The sequence below is a fragment of the Rhinolophus ferrumequinum genome, chromosome X (assembly GCF_004115265.2).
Source record: "Rhinolophus ferrumequinum isolate MPI-CBG mRhiFer1 chromosome X, mRhiFer1_v1.p, whole genome shotgun sequence".
Lineage (NCBI taxonomy): Eukaryota > Metazoa > Chordata > Mammalia > Chiroptera > Rhinolophidae > Rhinolophus > Rhinolophus ferrumequinum.
Genome location: NC_046284.1, coordinates 83421685 through 83438199, shown reverse-complemented (window position 1 = coordinate 83438199; position 16515 = coordinate 83421685). Strand labels below are relative to the sequence as shown.

At 40.5% G+C, this 16515-nt stretch overlaps 1 pseudogene; it reads right to left on the bottom strand.

The window, feature by feature from the left end:
* Positions 1-233: 233 nt before the first annotated feature.
* Positions 234-3070, bottom strand: LOC117015835 (cold shock domain-containing protein E1-like; annotated as a pseudogene).
* Positions 3071-16515: the final 13445 nt, after the last annotated feature.

Here is a 16515-nt window from a genome sequence, read left to right as displayed (position 1 = left end):
TGGTTTTCTTAAATGTATTTATTTTTTTAAACATAACATGAGGAAGGTGTTAAAACTGGTGTAATTTTACTAACCATTGTCACTCCAATAAATTTAATTTAAAAAATTGTTATAATAGGTCAATAGAATAAGTATTTCAGATTTGGGGAGGAAGGAAGAGGGAGATATTTAGAACCATTTACCAGAATCCCAACTTGATTATAGTGGATTAATGCTGTGCTTTGTGGATGTGGTTAGTCAATGACACCCGCCTGATGGATATTTTTTCTGCACCAAATCCTATTGAGTTATCTGGTCCCCTTGGCTGACAAAGAACCGTTAGGCAAGGAGCACTGGTATCATTCAGGTTGATGTTCTACAAGCAATTGACCAACCTATCAGGTGATGGAGCTGTTATAGTCTTGGGGCCCTCACAGACTCGCCAAACATTACAAGCGCTGCCCTTGCTAGTGTGCTGATTAAGAATCACTGAGAATTCCACCTCATCTCCAGCCTTCTTGAACTGCTTTCACATAGTAAAAGAACTTCTTGCTATCTCCTACTTTATAGTTAATGAAGCTGAACTGATCTTTCACACACTCCACTGTGGCCCTCCACAGGGGTGTGATGTTGTAGGCCAAAGTCTGTACATTTTGGCTCAGGACACACAATTGTAACTTGACAGTCTCCCCTTTCTTCAGGCAATCCCATTTATTGACTATTCCAACTACGCCAAATGGATAGACCTCACTTTTCATATGACCCTCCTCCACGATCTCAATCATTCCTTGGTACTCGGTCTGTGTTGGATCAACACTCCTCAAGGGGCGAATGACTTCTAAGTAGATGACAGGATCAGCTTCCTCAGTAATGCCATTCACTAAGTGTGTTTTGTTGACTTTTTCTACACTGACTTTGTTGCTTTTCCCTTTGGACATGCTGTACTTGACCATGGCCCTAATTCCAGGCTATTGACATCACCAGAGAACTCACTGTAATGGAAACAGATTTCCATATCATGATTGTCTGTTTCAATGAATCCAAGGTTATCCTTCAGAGTCGCCACATAACCCAAGAATCTCTTGGAGTTAGAATTATGACCTAAAAGTTGCACACAGTTGCAATCAGCTGTCCAGGCCTCTGTCACTAATTCTAAGTTCAACCTTATCTCTTATTTGAGGAGAAGTAGATCCTCCCAAATCCTTGGCTTGAAAAGCAATAGTCAGTTTCACCCACAATCATTATAAGCAATAACACCATCCTTAGCCTCCTTTTCTTTGCCTTTATTTGGGCTAGTGGTTTTATGATGGGAAAAAGTGGCTTCTTTTTCTACAGTGCCCAGAAAACGATGATCTGAGTGGAAATGGAACAAAACTGTGCCCTTGGGAAGCTTTTAAATCCTAATAGCAGAGAGCACATGAGGAACCACAGTAACTCTACTTTATCTGCAATATGGAGCTGGTTTCCATCCAGAACCTCACTATAGTGGAAGAACATACGAACATCATGGTTCACACACTTGATGAAACCAAAGCCATCTCTCATGTCAGCAATCACATCCATTCTGCTGGCTTCATAGTGAACCAAAGTGTGTTTGATAGAATTTCTAGGTTGGTTGCTCGTCCTAATTTGTCACGTCAGTCTGTTGAAATATTAAACCTCACATGGTAGCCTTCCATCAGGGTCACCTTGGATTTTGTATCTTTGACTCCAAAGGGAAGTTCTTCAAGAATTACAAAATCAACTTCGAAGAGTCCTGGCAATGAATGAGTCATTCTGATTTTTACTGGGTACTTTTGGGATAACTTTGGTTACAGCTCCTTCAAAATATTTAATGCTTGGGTGGCCCAGTCAGGCGGTTAGAGCACCGCGTTCCTAATGCCAAAAGCCACTGGTTCGATTCCCACATGAGCCAGCTAAGACTGTGAACAACCACTCTCCCTGGAGCAGGGCTCTCCCTGGAGCTGGGCTGCCGTGAACAGCTGGAGGTTGGTGTGGGCTGCTGTGTGCTGCTATTGGCTGCTGTGAGCCTCAGTGGGCTGCTGTGAGCGGCCAACCAACCACTGGCGACTGACTGCCTCAGCTGGGTGGAGCGCAAGTCTCATAATAAGAGCATGGGCCAGGGAGCTGCGCCCTACAACTAGACTGAGAAACAATGGCTTAAAAACTGGGGGGGGGGGGGCAAAAAAATGTTCAATGCTGATATCTTCAAAAATTACTGTTCCTTGAGGCAATAGTCTGACATCTGTAGCAACTTCTTTACCATTTCTGTACTTGATTGTGAATTCCACCTCATCTCCAGGCTGTAAGTCTTCTAAGTCACCCTTAAATTCACTATAGTGAAAGAATATCTCTTTTATACCATCACCTCTTTCAATAAAGCCAAACACCTTCTTCATGTCACAAACTATTCCCTGACAGTGGGCTTGTTTCTTTTTCAACAGCACAATGTTTCAAGCGCTTACAGTACCAGTATGTTTCTTGTTATTAATTTCAAAGTTTATTTTAACTCTTGTTTCCACAGAATGTTCCCTTCCAGAGCTTCAGGGGTTTAAATCAGATTTAAAAATTTTTAAATGAGTAATAAACTTGACCACATACAAATTAAAACAAAAAATACTTCCCCATTATGTTTGTAGCATACACTCCCTGTTGGATTCTGACCTAGGGCAGCTGGAGATTTGCTTTCTAAGTAGTAAGGAACAGCGCACACAACTTGTCCATTCATTCATTCTTCACAGAGGATTTCTGCTTTTATCTTCACCAGTTCAACAGCAATGGCTTTCCCAATCTGCTGGTCAGATGATACTTTGAATTCATCATCATCTCCTACTTTTAAGTTCTGCAGGTTGCCGTTATGCTGTGAACAGTGGAAGAAAAGTCAAGCTTGACGTTCTGAACTCTGAATAAATCTATAAGAGGTTAGCAGTTTTTCAATAACCCCAGTTTCATGCAGTGCTGTTGAAATACTATTGTGGTATCCATTGTGTCCATTGTTATGGAGAAGGTTTAGATCAAAGCTGTTTGCACAGTGATAATCAAATATTGCACTTTCAGCAGTATTTGCTGATTCTTCTTTTTCAGCACACATTTCAAAGGATGAAAGTTGCTAGTATTAAAAAAAGAGCAAGAGAAAATGATCTGTCAAGCTAATAAAGAATACCAACTACTAATGCACTGGGGAATCTCACAGTACAGTACTAAAGAAAACAAAGACTACTAGCAGCATTGGGAAGTGCTCTTTCAAAGTTGTTGAGTATGCACAAACTTCTTGTTTCAGATCAAGTGCTGTGTCTTCAACTTAAATGTACTTTTCTTTGGTCTTGTTGGTTGTTTTGAGGTTTGAAGCAGCAGTTTCTGATGGTAGTCTGTTCTGTTACACTTCAGCCCCAAGAGTTCAGGGTCCCCTCTCCAGTGCCTCCATTAGGAGCACAATCTGATACGTGGGAATAAATCTGTATCAGTAAAAATTTTAAATTAAAACTTTTGATTTTGAGATAACTGTAGATTCTCATAAAGTATGTCAGATTTGGAGATTGACTTTTTAAAAACTCAGCATAAAGCTTTTAAGATTTATACATGTTGTTGCTTATCAATTGTTAGCTGCTTTTTATTGCTTAGTAGTATTCCATGGTACGGATGTACTACAATTTGTTTACACATTCATCCATTGGAGGACATCAGAATTATGCCTAGTTTTTAGCTATTATAAATAATGATGCTATGAACACCCATGTTCAGGTTTTTGGGTGAGTCTAAATTTCCAATTCCTTTGGATAAATGCCTAAGAGTGGAATTTCTGAGTTATATGGTAATTGCAGATTGATATATTTCACTGAATTGTAACTCACATACAATAAATTTATACTGTACAGTTCAGTGGTTTTCAGTATAATATATTCACAAAGTTACACATCCATCACTTCTGTCTGTTCCAAAACATTTTCATCACCCCAAAAAGAAACCCATTAGCAGTCATTTCCCATTTCCCCTTTCCTTCAGACCCTGGCAACCATTCACTAAGTTTCTACCCTACGGATTTCCCTATTTTGGACATTTCATATAAATTTAATATGTGTTGTTTTCTGACTGCCTTCTTTTACATAGCATAATATTTTAAATTGACCACATTTTGTTTGTCCATTCACTAGTTGATGGACATTTGGGTTGCTTCCATTTCTTTGGCTACTATGAATAATGCTAATATGAACATTTGGGTATAAGGGTTTTTTTGTTGTTGTTGCTTTGCATGGATAAATATTTTCAATTCTCCTGAGTGTATATCTAGGAGTAGAATTGTTGGTTATATGGTAACTCTATATTTAATTTTTTGAGGAATTGCTGAACTGTTATCCAGAGTAGATGAATCATTTTACATTTTCAGAACGATGAATGAGAATACAAAATTTTTGACATCTTTACTAACACTTGTTATTCTCCATATTTTGTATTATGCCCATTCTAATGACTGTGAAATTATCTATTATTTGGGTTTTGGTTTACTGTTCCTATGATTAATGATGTTAAGAATATTTTCATGTGCTTACCGCTAATTTGTACATTTTCAGATAAATGCTGATTCAAATCCTTTGCCCATTTTTAACTGGATTATTTGATTCTTCCTTCTTTCATATGGCTAAATAAGACTCCATTTATTTATTTTTTTAAATTTATTGGGGTGACAATTGTTAGTAAAATTACGTAGTTTTCAGGTGTACAATTCTGTATTACATCATCTATAAATCCCATTGTGTGTTCACCACTCGCAGTCAGTTCTCCTTCCATCACCATATATTTGAATCCCACTTACCCTCATCTCCCACCCCCCACCGCCCTTACCCTTTGGTAACCACTAAACTATTGTCTGTGTCTATGAATTCTTGTTTCTCATTTGTTTGTCTTGTTCTTTTGTTGTTTTTGGTTTATATACCACATATCAGTGAAATCATATGGTTCTCTGCTTTTTCTGTCTGACTTATTTCGCTTAGCATGATACTCTCAAGATCCATCCATGTTGTCACAAATGTTCCTATATCATTTTTTGTTACCGCCGAATAATATTATATTGTGTATATATACCACAACTTCTTTATCCATTCATCTATCGAAGGACATTTTGGTTGTTTCCATGTCTTGGCCACCGTAAACAAAGCTGCAATGAACATTGGAGCACACATGTCTTTATGTGTACATGTTTTCAGATTTTTTGGGTAGGTACCCAGGAGAGGAATTGCTGGGTCATATGGTAATTCTATTCGTAATTTTTTGAGGAACCTCCACACTGCCTTCCATAACGGCTGCACCAGTCTGCATTCCCACCAACAGTGGATGAGGGTTCCTTTTTCTCCACAGCCTCTCCAACACTTGTTACTATTTGTCTTGTTGATGATAGCCATTCTGACTGGGGTGAGGTGATATCTCATTGTGGTTTTTATTTGCATTTCTATGATGATTAGTGATGTTGAGCATTTTTTCATATGTCTATTGGCCATTTGTCTGTCCTCTTTGGAGAAATGTCTCTTCAGGTCCTCTGCCCATTTTGCAATTGGGTTGTTTGTTTTTTTGTTGTTGACTTTCATGAGTTCCTTGTATATTTTGGATATTAGCCCCTTATCGGAGGCACTGTTTGCAAAAATCTTTTCCCATTCAGTTGGTTGCCTCTTTATTTTGTCGATTGTTTCTTTTGCTGTGTAGAAGCTTTTAAGTTTCATATAGTCCCATTTGTTTATTTTAGCTTTTACTTCCATTGCCTTTGGAGTCAAATTCATAAAATGCTCTTTGAACCCAAGGTCCATAAGTTTAGTACCTATGTTTTCTTCTATGCAGTTTATTGTGTCAGGTCTTATGCTTAAGTCTTAGATCCATTTTGAATTAATTTTGGTACATGGTGACAGATAGCAGTCCACTTTCACTCTTTGGCACGTAGCTTTCCAATTCTCCCAGCACAATTTATTGAAGAGGCTGTCTTTCCTCCATTGCATGTTTTTAGCTTCTTTGTCAAAAATTATCTGTCCATATTTATGTGGTTTTATTTCTGGGATCTCAATTCTATTCCATTGGTATATGTGTCTGTTTTTCTGCCAATACCATGCTGTTTTGATTATTGTAGCCCTGTAGTACAAGCTAAAGTCAGGGAGTGTGATACCTCCAGTATTGTTCTTTTTTCTTAAGATTGATTTGGTTATTCGCGGTCTTTTGTGGTTCCAAACAAATCTGATGATTTTTTGTTCTATTTCTTTAAAAAATGCCATTGGGATTTTGATGGTGATTGCATTAAATCCTTATATTGCTTTGGGTAATATGGCCATTTTAGCTATGTTGATTCTTTCAATCCATGAGCACGGAATGTCTTTCCATTTCTTTGTGTCTTCTTCAATTTCTTTCAAAAATGTCTTATAGTTTTCAGCATATAGGTCTTTCACATCCTTGGTTAAGTTTATTCCTAGGTATTTTATTATTTTTGCTGCAATTGCAAAAGGAATTGTTTTTTGTATTTCCTTTTCTGAGATTTCATTAGTATATAGGAATGCAATGGACTTTTGTACGTTGATTTTGTAGCCAGCAACTTTACTGTATTCATTGATTGTTTCTAATAGCTTTCTGGTGGAGTCTTTAGGGTTTTCCATATATAGCGTCATGTCATCTGCAAAGAGTGACAATTTAAATTCTTCATTCGCAATGTGGATGCCTTTTATTTCTTTCTCTTGTCTGATTGCTCTGGCAAGGACTTCCAACACTGTTGAAAAGCAGAGGTGATAGGGGACAGCCCTGTCGTGTTCCTGAACGTAGAACAAAGGGCTTTAGTTTTTCACCATTATTTATGAGATTAGCTGAGGGTTTGTCATATATGGCCTTTATTATGTTAAGGTATTTTCTTTGTACACCTATTTCATTAAGTGTTTTAATCATAAATGGAGTTGTATCTTGTCAAATGCTTTTTCTGCATCAATTGATATAATCATATGATTTTTGTCCTTTATTTTGTTTATGTGATGTATCACATTGATGGATTTGCGAATGTTGAACCATACTTGTGCCCCGGGGATCAACCCCACTTGGTTGTGATGAGTGATCTTTTTAATGCATTGTTGTATTCGATTTGCTAGAATTTTGTTTATTATTTTTGCATCTGTATTCATCAGAGATATTGGTCTGTAGTTTTCTTTTTGTGTGTTGTCCTTACCAGGTTTTGGTATCAGGGTAATGTTGGCTTCATAAAATGAGTTAGGGAGTACTGTCTCTTCTTCAATTTTTTGGAAGAGTTTGAGCAGGATTGGTATTAGATCCTCTTTGAAGGTTTGGTAGAATTCACTAGTGAAGCCAGCTGGTCCCGGACTTTTGCTTTTGGGAAGGTTTTGGATGACTGATTCAATTTCGTTACTGGTGATCTGTCTGTTTAGATTTTCCATTTCTTCATGGTTCAGCCTTGGAAGGGTATGTGTTTCTAAGAACTTGTCCATTTCTTCTAGGTTATTGAATTTGGTGGCATATAGTCCTTCATAGTATTCTTGGATGATCCTTTGTATTTCTGTGGTGATCGTGATAACTTCCCCTTTTTCATTTCTGATTTTGTTTATTAGTGTCTTCTCTCTTTTTATCGTAGTGAGCCTAGCCAAGCGTTTGTTAATTTTGTTAATGTTTTTAAAAAACCAGCTCTTTGCCACATTAATTTTTTCTATTGTCTTTTTGTTCTCTATTTCAATTAGTTCTGTTCTGATTTTTGTTATTTCCTTTCTACTGCTGACCTTGGGTTTCACTTGTTCTTCTTTTTCTAGTTCTTTAAGGAGTAACATGAGGTTATTTATTTGGGATTTTTCTTGTTTCTTGAGTTATGCCTGTAATGATATAAATTTCCCTCTTAAAACTACTTTCACTGCATCCCAAAAATTTTGGTAGGATGTATTTTCATTGTCATTTATTTCTATGTATCTTTTGATCTCTCTTCTAATTTCTCCTTTGACCCAGTCATTCTTTAAAAGCATGTTGTTTAATCTCCATATATTTGTGTTTATTCCTGCTTTCTTTTTTCAGTTGATATCCAATTTCAAAGCCTTGTGATCAGAGAATATGCTTGGTATGATTTCAATCTTCTTAAATTTGCTGAGGCTGATTTTATATCCCAGTATATGGTCTATTATTGAGTATGTTCCATGTACACTAGTAAAGAATGTATAGTCTGATGTTTTAGGATGAAGTGCTCTATATATGTCAGTTATGTCCATTTCATCTAATGTGTCATTTAGGGCTGCTATTTCATTATTTATTTTCTGTTTGGATGATCTATCCATAGCTGTCAGTGATCTATTTAGGTACCCTAGTATAATTGTGTTTTGGTCAATTTATCCCTTTAGTTCTGTTAGTAGTTGCTTGATATATTTCAGTGCTCCCTGATTGGGGGCATATATATTGATGATTGTTATGTCTTCTTGTTGTATAGTCCCCTTTACCATTATGAAATGTCCATCTTTGTCTCTTGTTATCTTTTTCACCCTGAAGTCTGTTTCATATGATATCATTATGGCTACACCAGATTTTCTCTGGGTACCATTTGCTTGGACTGTCAATTTCCACCCTTTCACTTTGAGTCTATGCTTGTCCTTGTTGCTGTGATATGTCTCTTGGAGACAGCATATGGTTGGGTTTAGTTTTTTGATCTAATCTGCTACTCTGTGCCTTTTTATTGGTGAGTTCAGTCCATTTACATTTAGGGTGATTAGTGATATGTGAGGATTTCCTGTCATTCTATCTTTAGTTTTCTGGTAAGGCTGTGTCTCCATTGTTTCTTTGCCTTTTTGTTGTTGTCTATTATTTCTATATGGTGGTATTCTATGATGTTGCCCTCTGTTTCTTCTTTTATTACAGTATGTATTTCAGTTCTGGATTTTTCTTGAGTGGTTACCCTTTAGTTTATGTAAAAGAAAGTTTGATATTTAGAGTAGTCCATTTTCTTCAGCATGCTTACTTTCTCCATTCCCATATTCTGGTTCATGCCTTTACTCTCCCCCTTTTTATGTTTTGGTTGCCACAAATTTTCCCTGTTGATGGTGTTCGAATAGCCTCCTTTAGTATTTCTTGTAGTGCAGGTCGTGTGTTAGAAAATTCCCTCAGCTTCTGTATGTCTGGAAAGGTCTTTATTCCTCCTTCATATCTAAAGTATATCTTTGCTGGATACATTATTCTTGGCTCATAATCTCTCTCTTTCAATAGTTTGAATATTTGGTTCTATTCCCTCCTGGCTTGTAGAGTTTCTGCTGAAAAATCTGATGAGAATCTAATGAGCTTTCTTTGTAGGTTACCGTCTTCTTTACCCTGGCTGCCTGGAGGATTCTTTCTTTGTCGTTGATTTTAGACAGCTTCAATACAATGTGTCTTGGAGAAGGCCTGTTGGGATTGAGGTAGTTAGGTGTTCTATTTGCTTTTTGGATTCGAGGATCCAGTTCTGTCCACAAGTTTGGGAAGTTCTCATCCACAATTTGTTTGAATATATTCTGTGTTCCCTTCTCTCTTTCTTCTCCTTCTGGTATGCCCATTATTCTTATATTGTCTTTCTGATGGAGTCAGAAAGTTCTTGTAGAGTTGTTTCATTTCTTTTAAGTCTCAAGTCTCTTTCTTCTTCCATCTGTGTCATTTCCAGGTTTCTATCTTCGATGTCACTTATTCTTTCCTCCCATCTGGTCAACTCTACTACCTAAGCTGGTTATTTCATTCTTAATTTCTTCTATTGAGTTCTTAATCTCCAGAAATTGTACTTGGTTCTTTTTGAAAATTTCAATGTCTTTCGTAAAATGCTCATGTTGTTCTTTGATTGTGTTTCTGAGTTCATTAAACTGCCTTTCTGTGTTTTCTTGCATCTCATTGAGTTTTTTCAGAACTGCAATCTTCAATTCTCTGTCATTTAAGTCACATATTTCCACATCTTTACGTTCCTTTTCTGGAGATTTTTCACTTTCTTTCTGAGCTGTCTTGTTGCCTTGGTTATTCATGGCAATTACTGATTTATTATTTCTCTTCTTAGACATCTACAAAAGTGGCTTCTGCAACAGGTTGACAGAAAGAGGTCTTTCATTTGTTTTCCAGTACTTGTTGGTAGAATGTTTTATTTTTTCTCTGACTGCAGCCTTTTTTCCTCTCTCATATGGCAGTGCTATGTTTTCTCTGTACTGTTCCAGCTTCTCACACAATGGGGGTTTCCCTGGGAGATGGGCTCTCCTCTGTTAATAGTTCACTTGGTCACAGGGCGCAGTGTCCGTGTATGTATGAAGAGAGCGTTCGAAGTTCCAAAGCTCTTCCTGCACCAGATTCAGAGCCCGCATATTTCAGTAGTTCTGTTTACTCCTGTAGGGATCCACCCAGATAGGTGGGGCCAGGGGCAGGGTGAGTTGTGAGAGGTGGCTCAGAGCAATGGCTGCGACCACCACCACAGCCGGTCCTGCTTCCACAGCTTCCTCCCCTTTGCCGGAACCAGCCGGGCTGCGAATCTGTGTCTGCAGTCCACAGTTCTCAGAAGAGCAAATATTCTGTTCTTTTGATCTGACACTGCTACTGTTCTGCTTCCAGCACTGGGTAGGTGGGGGCGGGGCGAGCTCTGGGAGGGTAGGCAGGGGGTGGCTAGTCTCAGTGCCTAAGGCCTCCGTTCTCTGGTCGACAGTGATGGCCTAAACCACTGTCCTCAGCCATCTTCCCTCAGTCCCTTCTCGGAGGTCTCTGCCGTGAGTGTTGAGCTCAGCCATGCTATATGCAGTCTCCTCAGCCCTGTGGGCCATAAACAGAGCCCCAGCAGTCCGAGTTCTTCCCTGTCCCGGAGCTTCGGCAGCTCCGGGATGCAGTGAGCTTGGAGCACTCAGCTAGGTCTGCATCCCGGGCCCGCGCGACTCAGTCTCCTCACTTCTCCCCTCCCTCTTCCCCCGCTCCCGCGACTCCCTGTCGTGCGGGAGACCCTGCTCGCTGCGCCATTTGTCATGTGGGGAGTCACGCAGGGTCTCTGGTCCCGCTCCCCACATAAGAACGCAGGATATGGTGAAGCCATAAAGGAACACCCACGGAGCCATAGATGGGGGAGTCATACCACTATAGTCTCGCTGGCAGCATCCGCCTCTCTGCAATCTGCAATTGCTAGCTCAGCCACCATCTTCTTGCTAGCCCCCGATTTTTTGCTAGCCTAGCCACGGCAGTTATATTAGTGCCCAATGGCTCACTGGTTACAGCTGATGGCCAACTAGTCACAGCTGATGGCCATTTGATCACAGTCAATGGCCATTTACTACCTGAGCCAGCACCTTTCTATGTGAGGCCGAGAGCCTGGAAACTGCTTTTTGGGGCTCTGTCCCCACACTCCACCCCTACATGTTCTCGCCTCACAATCTACAGGACAAGCGTATTCCACGAGGGGCCCTGTGCGAGGAGCCTGGAGGTGAATGCTATTTCCTGGAAACAGCCAAGCTCTCTGGTCACAGCCAGGGTTTCTCAGGGCACCACCAGTACTTCTGGGCAAAGCCAGACTTCCTGGGCTTCTTAGGGTACCACTAGTCTCCCTGGGCACAGCGAGGGCCTCTCAGGGCACTGCCACTCTCTCTGGACACAGCCAGACTTCCTGGACACAGCCAGGGCTCTCAGGGCACTGCCAGTCTCTCTGGGCCTCTTGGGTAACTTGCTGGAACAACAGTGGCTCACAGTCAAGGTGCTTACATATTCTCGATGGAGGCCATTCAAGACACAAAAGAAAACATCCGCCAGTTCCACTACATGGTGGTATGTTCCCAGTCAAGCGGTCCATTAAATTAGGGATGGAAGGCAATTCCCCATAGTCCATAGTCATTCGCCAGGCCTGTCCTGGTGGTGAGGGATGACCTTGACCTCACCCTCATTTCCCAAGGAAGACTCAGCAAGTGTTTCCTCCTGGGACTACAAGTGTTTGTCATGCAGGGTGTCATGCGGGGTCTCTGCTCCCACTCCCCACATAAGAATGCAGGATATGGTGAGGCCAAAAAGGAACACCCACGGAGCCATAGATAGGGGAGTCATATTACTATATTCTCGCTGGCGGCTAGATTGGAGACACAGGAACCAGGAGACACACTGTTGACAACCCTCACTGCTCCACTTGCAGGCTCACCCACCATCTTCTTACTAGCCCCCCTTTTTCGCTAGCGTAGCCACGGCAGTTATATTAGTGCCCAATGGCTCACTGGTTACAGCTGACGGCCAACTAGCCACAGCTGATGGCCATTTGATCAGAGTCGATGGCCATTTACTACCTGAGCAAGCACCTTTCTATGTGATGCCGAGAGCCTGGAAACTGCTTTTTGGGGCTCTGTCCCCACACTCCACCCCTACAGGATCTCGCCTCACAATCTACGTGACAAGCGTCTTCCGCGAGGGGCCCTGTGCGAGGAGCCTGGAGGTGAATGCTATTTCCTGGACACAGCCAAACTCTCTGGTCACAGCCAAGGTTTCTCAGGGCACCACCAGTACTTCTGGGCACAGCCAGACTTCCTGGACTTCTTAGGGTACCACCAGTCTTCCTGGGCACAGCCAGGATTTCTCAGGGCACCACCAGTACTTCTGGGCACAGCCAGACTTCCTGGGCTTCTTAGGGTACCACTAGTCTCCCCGGGCACAGCGAGGGCCTCTCAGGGCATTGCCACTCTCTGGACACAGCCAGACTTCCTGGACTCAGCCAGGGCTCTCAGAGCACTGCCACTCTCTCTGGGCACAGCCAGACTTCCTGGACCTTTCTATGTGAGGCTGAGAGCCTGGAAACTGCTTTTTGGGGCTCTGTCCCCACACTCCCCCACCTTTAGGTGAATTCAGTAATGGGCCTCCCCGTCCTGCCCATCTGCTGTGCAGGGAGTCCCCTGTGGTGTTATAGTTTTTCGACCAGTTGTAAATTCCAGAGGAGCTTTACAGAGGCTCACCTCATGCCACCATTTTGATGATGTCTTTCTATTTATTTTTAAAATCATTTCATTCTTCACTGGACATTTAGGTTGATTCCATGTCTTGGATACTGTGAATAGTGCTGCAATAAACATGGGAGTGCAGATATCTTTTTGAGATAATAACTATTTTCTGTGGTTATATACTCAGAAATGATATTGCTGGATCATATGATAATTCAATTTCTAATTTTTTCAGGAACAGCCATACTGTTTTCCATTGTGGCTGCACCAATTTACATTCTCCCTAACAGTGCACAAGTGTTCCCTCTACTCTACTTCCTTTCCAACATTTATTATCTTTTCAAATATAGTAACCATTCTAGCAGGTGTGAGGTGATATCTCATTGTGGTTTTGATTTGCATTTCCCTGATGATTAATGATGTTGAACATTCTTTTCATGTACTTATTGGCCATTTGTTAATTGGTTTTTGTATGTCTTGTAGGTTTTCTTTTAATCCCTCCTTTCCCCCCCTATTGTCTTCTTTTGTTTCATTGATATTTTGTAGTGATATGCTTGGATTACCATTCGAGTTCTGAAACTTTCGAAAACCAAGGCACGGTTTCCACATAGAAAGTAATGCAAAATGGATTAATCCGTTCCAGACCTTTAAAATCAACCCCTAAAACTGCAAATTTAGCATGAATTTTACTATCTAATGATACCATAGATCCATAAAATTTACAGTGTTCGTAAACTGAAATGTTCATCAACGGAGACGTTCGAAAACCTAGGTACCACTGGAAATACATACATACAGATATATATATATATATGTGTGTGTGTGTGTATATATATATATACACACACACACATATATATATACATATACATATATATACACACATGTGTATATATATATACGTATATATACATATGTATATATATATATACATATGTATATATATATACACATATATATACATATGTATATATACGTATATATATATTTGCTAGAGCACTTCATGTTTTTTTTTTATGGCTTTGGCTTCAGGTTACTCTCAAGCCTTCTTTCATTTCAACTTGAAGGACTCCCTTTGGCATTTCTTGTACAGCATTTCTAGTGGTAGTGAACTCCCTCAGCTTATGTTTATCTGGGAAAATCTTAATTTTTTTCTTCATTTATGAAGGACAGATTCACTGGGTATAGTATTCTTGGTTGACAGGTGTTTTCTTTCAGCACTTTGGATATATCAATCCACACCTTTCTGGGCTGTAAAACTTCTCCTGAGATTTCTAATTGTAATCGTAAAGAGGCTCCATTGTAAGTGATGAGTCAATGTTTTGGTGCTTTCAAAATTCTCTCTTTGTCTTTGAATTTTAAGAGTTTAATTACAATGTGCCTCAGCTGGGTCTTTTTTAGTTTATTCTATTTGGAGTTCATTTAGCTTCAAGCGAATTATTAACAGAGGAGAAGCCCGTCTCCCAGGGAATCTCCCCATTGTGTGAGAAGCTGGATTTATTTATCCATTTATTATCTGAGATATGAAAAAATTTTGGCCAATTAACAAAAACTAAGCTCTCAGCCCCTTTCTCTCTCTCCTCCTCCTCCTGAGGCTTACATAATATGTATATTAGTCCAATCAAAAGTTTCCCATAGGCTTTTTAGGCTCTGCTCACTTTTAAAGATTTTCTTTTGTTCTTCTGACTCAATTTCCAATGACCTATATTCACTATTTATTTGTCTGCCTGATCAAATTTGCTGTCAAACCCCTGTAGTGAATTTTTTAATTCAGTTATTATATTTTTCTGCCCTAAAATTTCTACCTGGTTCCCTTTTGTAATTTTTATCTCGTTGTTGATATACTCATTTTGTTGCTGCCATTTTCCTGACTTTTTTTTTTGATGACTGTCTGTGTTCTCTTTTACCTCATTGAATATCTTTAAAAATAGTTGTTTCAAGACGTCTTCAAAATAGCACCATGAGGTGGGGCTCTGTAAAGCTCCCCTGGAATTTACAATTAATCGAACAACAATAACTCCACAAAGGACTCCCTGCACAGCAGACAGGCAAGACGAACAGCCCCACTACTGAATCCACCTAAAGGTGAGCAAATCGCGCAAGGGAAGGGAGAAGTGCGGAGACAGAGCAGCTCAGGCACAGGACACAGACCTAGCTCAGTGCTCCGAGCTTGCGGCATCCTGGAACTACCGCAGCTGCGGGAGAGGGAAGAACTCGGATGGCTAGGGCTCCACTTATGGCCCACAGGACTGAGGGGGCAGCATATAACACGGCTGAACCCAACGCTCACGGCAGAGACCTTGGAGCAAAGACTGAGGGAAGAGGACTGAAAACAGTGGTTTAAGCCCTCACTGACAAACAGAGAATGGAAGCCTTAGGCACTGAGACAAGCCGCCCCCTCCCTACCCTCCCAGAGCTCTCTCCACCCAGACCTGGCCAGTGCTAGAAGCGGAATAGTGGCAATGTCAGATAAAAAGAACAGAATATTTGCTGTTCTGAGAACTGTGGACCACAGACACAGATTCGCAGCCCAACCAGTTCCGGCAGAGAGGAGGGAGCTGTGGAAGCACGTCTATGGTGGTGGTCGCCGCCATTGCTCTGGGCCACTTCTCACAACTCACGCTGTCCCTGGCCCCACCTATCTGGGTGGATCCCTGCAGGAGTAAACAGAACTGCTGAAACATACGGGCTCTGAATTTGGTGCAGGAAGAGCTTTGGAACTTCAAAAGCTCTCCGCATACCCACACATACACTGCGCCCTGTGACCCAAGCGAATTAGTAACAGAGGAGAAGACCGTCTCCCAGGGAATTCCCCCATTGTATGAGAAGCTGGAATACTACAGAGAAAACATAGTATTACCGTGTGAGAGAAATAAAAGGCTGCAGTCGGAGAGAAAATAAAATATTCTACCAACAAGTACTGGAAAACAAAAGAAAGACCTCTTCCTGTCAACCTGTTGCAGAGGCCACTCCTGTAGATGTCTAGGAAGGGAAATAATAAATCAGTAATTGCCATGAAGAACCAAGGCAACAAGACAGCTCAGAAAGAAAGTGAAAAGTCTCCAGAAAAGGAACTTAAAGATATGGAAATATGTGACTTAAACGACAGAGAATTCAAGATTGCAGTTCTGAAAAAAACTCAACGAGATACAAAAAAAACACAGAAAGGCAGTTTAATGAACTCAGAAATGGAATCAAAGAACAACATGAGCATTTTATGAAAGAGCTTGAAATTTTAACAAAGAACCAAATAGAGTTTCTAGAGATTAAGAACTCAATAGAAGAAATTAAGAATGAAATAACCAGCTTAGGTAGTAGAGTGACCAGATGGAGGAAAGAATCAGTGACATCAGAAATCAAGTTTCCAACAGAAACTTGGAAATTACACAGATGGAAGAAGAAAGAGACTTGAGACTTAAAAGAAATGAAAGAACTCTGTGAGAACTTTCTCACTCCATCAGAAAGAGCAATATAAGAATAATGGGCATACCAGAAGGAGAAGAAAGAGAGAAGAGAACACAGAATATATTCAAACAAATTGTGGATGAGAACTTCCCAAACTTGTGGACAGAACTGGATCCTTGAATCAAAGAAGCAAATAGAACACCTAATTACCTCAATCCCAACAGGCCTTCTC